This window comes from Camponotus vicinus, unplaced genomic scaffold (assembly GCF_025532165.1).
Source record: "Camponotus vicinus isolate PSW18456_S1 unplaced genomic scaffold, iyCamVici1.0 SCAF_1, whole genome shotgun sequence".
NCBI lineage: Eukaryota > Metazoa > Arthropoda > Insecta > Hymenoptera > Formicidae > Camponotus > Camponotus vicinus.
This window is the reverse complement of record NW_028141945.1, coordinates 11,629,114-11,639,062: the sequence shown is the minus strand read 5'-3', so window position 1 is coordinate 11,639,062 and position 9,949 is coordinate 11,629,114.

Sequence of the window (9,949 nt, the reverse complement as noted above, 5' to 3'; positions counted from 1 at the left end):
ATTACATATTTTTTCTTAAAAACAACTATGCTTTTTCTTTATACCAATTGAGTCTTCACATTATTTTGTACATAAAAGTATTAAGGTAAGATAATCAAAAAATGAATATTTTATTAGATATTTTATGGTTTATGTAAAATTAAGAAATTATTTCAAGCTTCATAACTTGAAAAGTACTCAATGAAAAAATACTTTATTATAATGTTTTAGAAAGTTCTCGAGATAAGCTATAAGAATAAGCAATAAAAAATAGGGAGTTCCATTTATTTTCAAAATTAAAGGTGACCTTTATATGACCTTCAAACGAACTGTCCAAGGTCAAATAATTGCCACTATCTTATGCCCCTCTTGAAACCATAAAACTTTTATCTAAAACATTTTTTTGAAAAACTCCTTTTCGAGATATTCGCGTGAATTTATTAAAATGGTCCACCCTGTAATACGTGCACGGATTGGCCGATCTTCTTTAATTAATATCTCGAAATTTTACGTGGCGGTTTTCAAAATGGTATATATATGACTTTTTAGTTCGTTTTAACAATATCTATATGGTTTTCTTTGGCGGGAGATTGCACAGACGCCCTGTATATATAGAGTGTCTGATAACTTTTCGCAATCCCGAAGCGTGAAAGTAAATTGGCTCAAATTAAGAAGGAAGGTTCTCTACTGTTTTGCGATATTCGCAATAATTAACAAAAAATTAATTAAAGAAGATCGGCCAATCTGCGTGAATAAAAGCGCGCGGCGATGAGAGTCGTCTCATTATAACCTTATACTAGGCGCGCGGCGAAGCGGTGAGTGGGAAAGGAGTGATGAATCCGGGCCGCACTCATCACGCACATTATATAATATAAATTATATATGTTACAAATAAATAAATAAATAAATATATACAGGGTGATTCAAAATAACCTAATTGTCCTTAAAATGACACATTCTTGAGTAAATTCTAAGACGATTTTTCCTTTGGCAAAATTTCATCCGACGCTTAGTTTTTGAATTATTAAAAGAAGTAATTAACTTATGACGGGTCGGATATAAGAGGCAGGCAAGGGTGGCGCGATTCATCGTCAGACGCGGGTGCTTACGCGGGGCGCCTGCTGCGATCACCTGATCGCTACAGACATACACACACATGCGAATACATACATTCTCTCTCTCTCTCTCTCTCTCTCTCTCTCTCTCTCCCCCTCACCTCCCTCTCTCTCTCTCTCTCTCTCATTTGCTTACTCACTTTAAGTCATTATTATTCTTACTTAAATTATTATTTACTTTTTGTTATTATACGTTTTCGCTTTAATTATTATTATTTTTTAAAATTGTACTGTTTCTTTTTTTTTTTTACGAGAGGGGAAAATGCATTTTATGCATACTCACCGGGCGGTCCGGTGAGTTATGTGGGACTCGAGTACCAAGTCGAATTACCAACTCGGTACTCCCTACCCACTAAAAACCCCTCTCTTTCGCGAATTTTCTCTAACACTGTTTATTTGACATCCCGAAATCTGTTTTCACACAACACCAAAGAATAGTTATTATTACCTTGTTCGATGTATTGCTGTAATTCCTTGAGAAATGAATTTTCCGATAGATCGTACTTTCACTCAAATTGAACGTAGATATCACGTTCTAAAGGACAGAGATCTAAATAATTAATCGAAAGTTCTTTTTTCTTTTATAAACTGTATTCTTTTATAAACTTCAACATAATCACATTCATTCACTCACTCGATAAGACGAGAAATTTACCAATGACTCTATCACTAATCACTATCAATCACTGTCGAATAATCACTGTTGGCAATTGAAAACCACTCGATTAAAGAAAGACACGCGCACATACGTTATTACACGACGCGACGACGCGACAACGCGACGATATTTACCCGGCGACAGCAAACAGTTTTTGGTTACGGTAGGTTAAGGTACTAACAACGCTGTCAAACGTGAACATGTGTTTGATTGAAGACGCGACAATTTAGCGTATAATATTATTATCATATGATATTTATACATCGTATATTTGTTTTAAAATTAATTAGAATAAATAAATGTTTAATACTTTCACTATTAATGTTAAATATTATTTATTATTAATACTAAATATTATTATTAAATATTCTTAAATATTATTATTAATATTAAATATTTATTTATTATTATTAAATAGTATTATTAATATTAAATATTTATTTATTATTATTAAATATTATTATTAACATTAAATATATTTATTTATTATTATTAAATATTTATTAAACTATTATCTGATTGAAAATCGATAATCATATGAAAATAATATGAAAAAATATCATTAAATTCTAGCGTTTTAATCTCTCTTGGTTTTTTCTTATGGTTTTAAAAACGAAAGAAAATGTTCCAAATGTTCAAAAATATTGGTCGCTCTGAAAAGAGCGGATTGTTTCTGATCGCCCTAAAAAGGGCGGATTAATTTAGAAATCATAGTAGGTGTTCGAAATGGCCCCCATCCATCCTAACGCAAGCTCTCATGCGTTTCAATAAATTTTCTTGGATATTCTCCATTACGTCTTCTTCGATAGACCATATGGCATATCGCAATCTTGTTTCTAAATCTTCAATGTCTTCAGGGAGCGTTTTATAAATTTTTTCTTTGCGATATCCCCAAAGAAAAAAATCAAATGGATTGAGATCCGGAGATCTTACAGGCCAACGTATCGGACCATATCGGCCCATCCAGCGTCCAGGAAACTCCGTTGTTTAAAAAATTCGTCACAATTCTGGCATTGTGAGGTCCAGCACCGTCTTGTTGAAATATAATTTTGTTTCTTTCCGATAATGGTACTTCTTCTAGGAAATCTGGTAGATTATTTTTTAATAAGTCTATGTATGTTGCGCTGGTTAAAATATCCGGGAGAACGACTGGACCTAATATTTCAGCTCCCATAATTCCAGCCCAGATATTAAGCTTCCAACGAGTCTGGAAATTCCTGACTCGTGTAAGAGGATTTTCATCGCTCCACAAATGCATGTTATGCGAATTAAATAATCCTTCTCGTGTAAATAGCGATTCATCGCTAAATATTATACGAGAAGGGAATCTGGGATCTCTATCCACGCTCCTCAGAAAATTTTCGCAAAATATTCTTCTCAGAGGATAATCTTCTGGTCGTAAGTGTTGCACGCGGGTATAATGAAATGCGTGCAATTTTTCTTCTCGCAATATCCTCTGTATTGTCGAATACGATAAGTTATGCTCTCGAGCAATACTCCGAATACTTGTTTCAGGTTCCTGCTCGAGAGCCCGAATAACTGTTTCCATATCCCGCAAATTTCTTGCGTTACGATTTCGTCCAACGTCATGTTCGGAAGAACGTTGCCCGTTTCGTACAATCTTTGAGCTGCTCCAAGTATGATAGCAGCCGTTGGATGTCTTGGCCGATTTGGATATAATTCGGCGTATGTTTGGATATATTCTTGCAGCGACGTAATGTTCCCCATGGCATTCACCGAGTGCCATTAGAATATCGTAATATTCTTCATTTGTGTATCTTGCCATGTTGTCTTGACGTTCTAATGATCGAAGGATTATTGATTGCAGCATCGATCGCCTTATCTTATTTATACGATCCTCGCGGTGGGTCCATGTCCCTCCGCGCCTCCCGCGAACAATCCGCGACACGCGAGTCGGATAGAGATCTCAGATTCCCTTCTCGTATAATATTTAGCGATGAATCGCTATTTACACGAGAAGGATTATTTAATTCGCATAACATGCATTTGTGGAGCGATGAAAATCCTCTTACACGAGTCAGGAATTTCCAGACTCGTTGGAAGCTCAATATCTGGGCTGGAATCATGGGAACTGAAATACTAGGTCCAGTCGTTCTCCCGGATATTTTAACCAGCGCAACATACATAGACTTATTAAAAAATAATCTACCAGATTTCCTAGAAGAAGTACCATTATTGGAAAGAAACAAAATTATATTTCAACAAGACGGTGCTGGACCTTACAATGCCAGAATTGTGACGAATTTTTTAAACAACGAGTTTCCTGGACACTGGATGGGCCGATATGGTCCGATACGTTGGCCTGCAAGATCTCCGGATCTCAATCCATTGGATTTTTTTCTTTGGGGATATTGCAAAGAAAAAATTTATAAAACGCTCCCTGAAGACATTGAAGATTTAGAAACAAGATTGCGATATGCCATATGGTCTATCGAAGAAGACGTAATGGAGAATGTCCAAGAAAATTTATTGAAACGCATGAGAGCTTGCGTTAGGATGGATGAGGGCCATTTCGAGCACCTACTATGATTTCTAAATTATTCCGCCCTTTTTAGGGCGATCAGAAACAATCCGCTCTTTTCAGAGCGACCAATATTTTTGAACATTTGGAACATTTTCTTTCGTTTTTAAAACCATAAGAAAAAACCAAGAGAGATTAAAACGCTAGAATTTAATGATATTTTTTCATATTATTTTCATATGATTATCGATTTTCAATCAGATAATAGTTTAATAAATATTTAATAATAATAAATAAATATATTTAATGTTAATAATAATATTTAATAATAATAAATAAATATTTAATATTAATAATACTATTTAATAATAATAAATAAATATTTAATATTAATAATAATATTTAAGAATATTTAATAATAATATTTAGTATTAATAATAAATAATATTTAACATTAATAGTGAAAGTATTAAACATTTATTTATTCTAATTAATTTTAAAACAAATATACGATGTATAAATATCATATGATAATAATATTATACGCTAAATTGTCGCGTCTTCAATCAAACACATGTTCACGTTCGACAGCGTTGTTAGTACCTTAACCTACCGTAACCAAAAACTGTTTGCTGTCGCCGGGTAAATATCGTCGCGTTGTCGCGTCGTCGCGTCGTGTAATAACGTATGTGCGCGTGTCTTTCTTTAATCGAGTGGTTTTCAATTGCCAACAGTGATTATTCGACAATGATTGATAGTGATTAGTGATAGAGTCATTGGTAAATTTCTCGTCTTATCGAGTGAGTGAATGAATGTGATTATGTTGAAGTTTATAAAAGAATACAGTTTATAAAAGAAAAAAGAACTTTCGATTAATTATTTAGATCTCTGTCCTTTAGAACGTGATATCTACGTTCAATTTGAGTGAAAGTACAATCTATCGGAAAATTCATTTCTCAAGGAATTACAGCAATACATCGAACAAGGTAATAATAACTATTCTTTGGTGTTGTGTGAAAACAGATTTCGGGATGTCAAATAAACAGTGTTAGAGAAAATTCGCGAAAGAGAGGGGTTTTTAGTGGGTAGGGAGTACCGAGTTGGTAATTCGACTTGGTACTCGAGTCCCACATAACTCACCGGACCGCCCGGTGAGTATGCATAAAATGCATTTTCCCCTTTCGTAAAAAAAAAAAAGAAACAGTACAATTTTAAAAAATAATAATAATTAAAGTGAAAACGTATAATAATAAAAAGTAAATAATAATTTAAGTAAGAATAATAATGACTTAAAGTAAGCAAATATGAGAGAGAGAGAGAGAGAGAGAGAGAGAGAGAGAGAAAGAGAATGAGAATGTATGTATTCGCATGTGTGTGTATGTCTGTAGCGATCAGGTAATCGCAGCAGGCGCTCTGCGTAAGCACCCGCGTCTGACGGTGAATCGCGTCACCCTTGCCTGCCTCTTGTATCCGACCCGTCATAAGTTAATTACTTCTTTTAATAATTCAAAAACTAAGCGTCGGATGAAATTTTGCCAAAGGAAAAATCGTCTTAGAATTGACTCAAGAATGTGTCATTTTAAGGACAATTAGGTTATTTTGAATCACCCTGTATATATATATATATATATATATATATATATATATATATTACAAATATTATATAATATATACATATAAATATTATATACATTATTTAATATATTTGTCTTGTAAAAATTTGTTTCACATTTATCAATATGACAGCCAGCATATAAATTGCAGTGCACATGAAATTTGAGTATAGTATGAGTATAGTTTGAGTATATCCAAAGTAAACATTTTTGGACTTAAATACATGTTTCCTTATTATTTTATAAGATTCCTCATCGTTCTTCGTGATTCATTGAAATGGTAAAATATTGACGTTATTATCAGCTTCAATACTTCTTTCGTTGATTAGGAATACTACAAAAATTTTTCATCATTCATCATTCAAAATCATCGTGCACGTGAAGAATAATATAATATCTATATTAGCTTGTATTGGTATTACGATAATTCTCAGTCAGCTTCATAAATAAAGAAGCTGAATATCATCAACTAATAATAATTCTTTAAAATTGCCTTAGAAAATGCAGTTTGCGTATATATAGTATGTGAATATAAAAAATCAATTTTTGGAACATCTTTTAATATCTTAATATTCCATAATAATGCACGAAATATTAACAAAAATTCCTATTGAAACCATTTACCTGATTACAGACAATATGTAAATATTGTTTTGTAAATAAATAAATATTTAAGAAATTTAAGAGATTGTTTATGAATATATTTTATAATTCTTGCAAAATTGATTATTGTTACATTTATTTTCCGCTTCTATAATTTTTCTCCTCTTGCTGCTAATTCACCTTCAGAATTGTCGTTAAACTCCATTGCGTGATCGTGAGAACACGCTGTTCTTTTCCCCAGTGACCTATATATCTAGATTTTATATAAACGTCCTATGAGCAGAAAAGATGTACGAGATATCATTGTTCTAAATATCAGATGCAAAGATTATATTAATTGTATACAAATTAAACGAACGATTCGCAAAATTATTCTGCCTAATCATTAGGAGTGGAGGTCTCTTAAATTTTATTTTTAATTTGTGATCTTAACTTGTCATCTTATTATCGGATAATCAACCGCGACATGTTGATAAAACATATTGCTTCCACAGGGTTCACATTTTATAAAGAATTTCTCAAATGATAATAGGATAAATGTGAAATAGGGATAACGTATATGTCTATATACTGTTGTATATGTGTATGTTTACTTTCCACTCTCCATAGAGACACGAGCGTAGTGGCACGTTGCAGTAGAAGGAAGACCGCGCGAGCAGAAGGACGGCGAACGCATCGTAGCAGTGAAAATATTGTGGAAAAATCAATAAAATAAAAAACAGATTAAAAATGTGATACTTCAATGATTAATATGCAAAATCGTAATATATGTGTATATGCAAGTGTGATTTCAAGCGTTCATTTGTGATACATCTTAATTTTATTGGATGCAATAAGCAAAGTGACATCGATGCTACGCAGAAGTCATCAAAGTTGGAGTAAAAGAGAGTAATTATCAATATATTTAGATTGTAGAAACAAAGTACAATGATATATTATAATCATCATAATCTAATGATAGCTTCAAGATGCTAAAAATAAATTATTATTACGAAAATATAAGAAAATAAACATTAAATGAAAATGAAAAATTTCATATAAAAAGTCTGATATAGATTTAATCTTTTTATGGCTGCAATAAAAACTGCATGATTTTTTTAAGTATATATGTATACAGTTTTGAGGTTACATAAGAATAAATTGTTGATTTATGGATGATCATATTGTGTAATTAATATTAGTTATTTTATTAAAATTATATAAAGTAATACACTCAAAACAGAAATGCAGAATTTAGAAAATTCATCATAAAATATATATAAATTAATATTTTGTGTGGGTGTATATATATATATATATATATATATATATATATATATATATATATATATATATATACAAGATGTCTCAAAAACTTCGTACAATAATTTAATAGCGTATTCTAGAAATAAAATAGAGAACAAATAAAAATCAAGAATTTTAATACGAAAATGTTGAGGCTACAATAGTTTTTGAGTCATAAGAGAAATTTTGCTAATAATAGAATTAGTGCACTCAGACTTGTAACCACATTGACACGAGTACCAATCTGTCTTATTGATTTTTTCATGTCAGATAATATTGATTTTTACAGCTGATTTTGTCTTGCGTGCGTGATTACTACGTATACTACTATATCGTACATTATGACAATTAATTAATATTAACAAATTATTAATAATATATAGAAAACATTTAATTATTTTTTAAATAAAAATTTAAATAATTGTTTAATTATTACATTTAAACAAAACTATGAAATTTAATATTTTTAAATTTGAAAAATAAGATACATTTTTTTTTTAATCAAAGAAATATTTAATAGAAATTAATTTATTATCACATTATAAAATAAAAAAAATAAAATCAATTGTATAATAAAAATTAATATCAGTTGAAAAAACTAGTAACAAATGGCAGATCAGTAAGTGTAATTACGGATCTGAACTCATAAATTCTATGTCATATTATTGGCAAACTTTGATCACTTATTATAATTTAAAAACTATCGTAGCTTCAACATTTCCGTATTAAAATTTTGATAGTATGCGCATTCAGATATTAATATCAGAAATCTTTGTATAATCTGCTTAATATAGAGTTTTTTGTGCATACAATATGAAATTCCTTTTTACACACACGTTGATGGAAGGACAAAACCATTCCACACGGTGTTGTTATCTATAGTTGCAATTTATCGAAAATATATATATATATGTTATATATATATGTTATATATGTTATATTTATATATATGTTATATGTATATTTATATATATGTTTATATATATGTTATATGTATATTTATATATATGTTTATATATATGTTATTATATATATATATATGTTATATATGTTATATTTCTATATATATATATATATGTTATATTTCTATATATATAAATATAACATATTTTGATTTTCTTTCGAAAGAAATGAGATATTTTTTTTATTATTAACTAAAGATGTTTTCGGTGAATCTTATTCAATTATATAATCTAATAACAATTTAAGACAACCTTATCTTTACTACTGAGGAAGACGAATACGAACCATAGGATGCTCCTCAGATGCAATGCTCACATGGTCAGGGTGACCAGTCTTCCTTACGTGCCATCATTGTCGCAGAATTCTTTTTTTCGTGAACGAAGATAACCAATCGTCGATTGCTGAATTGATATTAATGGCAAATTTTCCCATGCAAATTCGCAGAAAAACGATATTTATCCATCCATGTATGCAGCTTTCTAGTAGACGAAGAATTTTTAAACCGCCTCTGGAAACGCCGCAATTCTTGAGAGGTTCTATCAGCATGTTCATCATTGTAAGACACTATAATTAATATAAAAATGCACTGCTTCAATTGTTGTTATGCTTTATCTTAAGTATCATATATATGTAATTATTTTTCTATTTTCTAAAATTTGTAAAAATGTGTATAAGAGTGTGCAGATAAGTCATACAAAATTTTATTCTACTTACACATAAGAAATTTAATATTTTAATAACTTCTTTATTTTTATATAAATATTTATATATTATTTATATTATTTATATTATTTATATTATTTATTTTATTTTATTTTTAAGGTAATTATTTTTAAAGATTTAAACAAATTCTTAGATTCTTTTTTATTACTCTGTTGATTTTTATCATGAAATTTGCATATATTTTTATTAGGAAATTTGCACATAAATGTTTTTCGTTTTTACTGTTTAATTTGTATATTGAATGTTACATTATTTTATGTTATGTTATATTATTTTACCTCTGCCATAAACATTACAAGCCACTGAACAGTGTAAATTAATTACACCATTCTGCAAAGGCTATACATCCACATCCTCGATCTTATGGTAGAAAAGCTGTGATCTATACCACTGTTCCAATTTGTCTTCCTTCATGCTTGGCGATTGCTAGTTTCGACCTCGAAAACGGAAAATCATGATCGTCTTGAATGTTATTCAGCCGGGTCGATGGCTTACTTTTATCCCTCGAAAAAAAAATTGCTATCGTCTG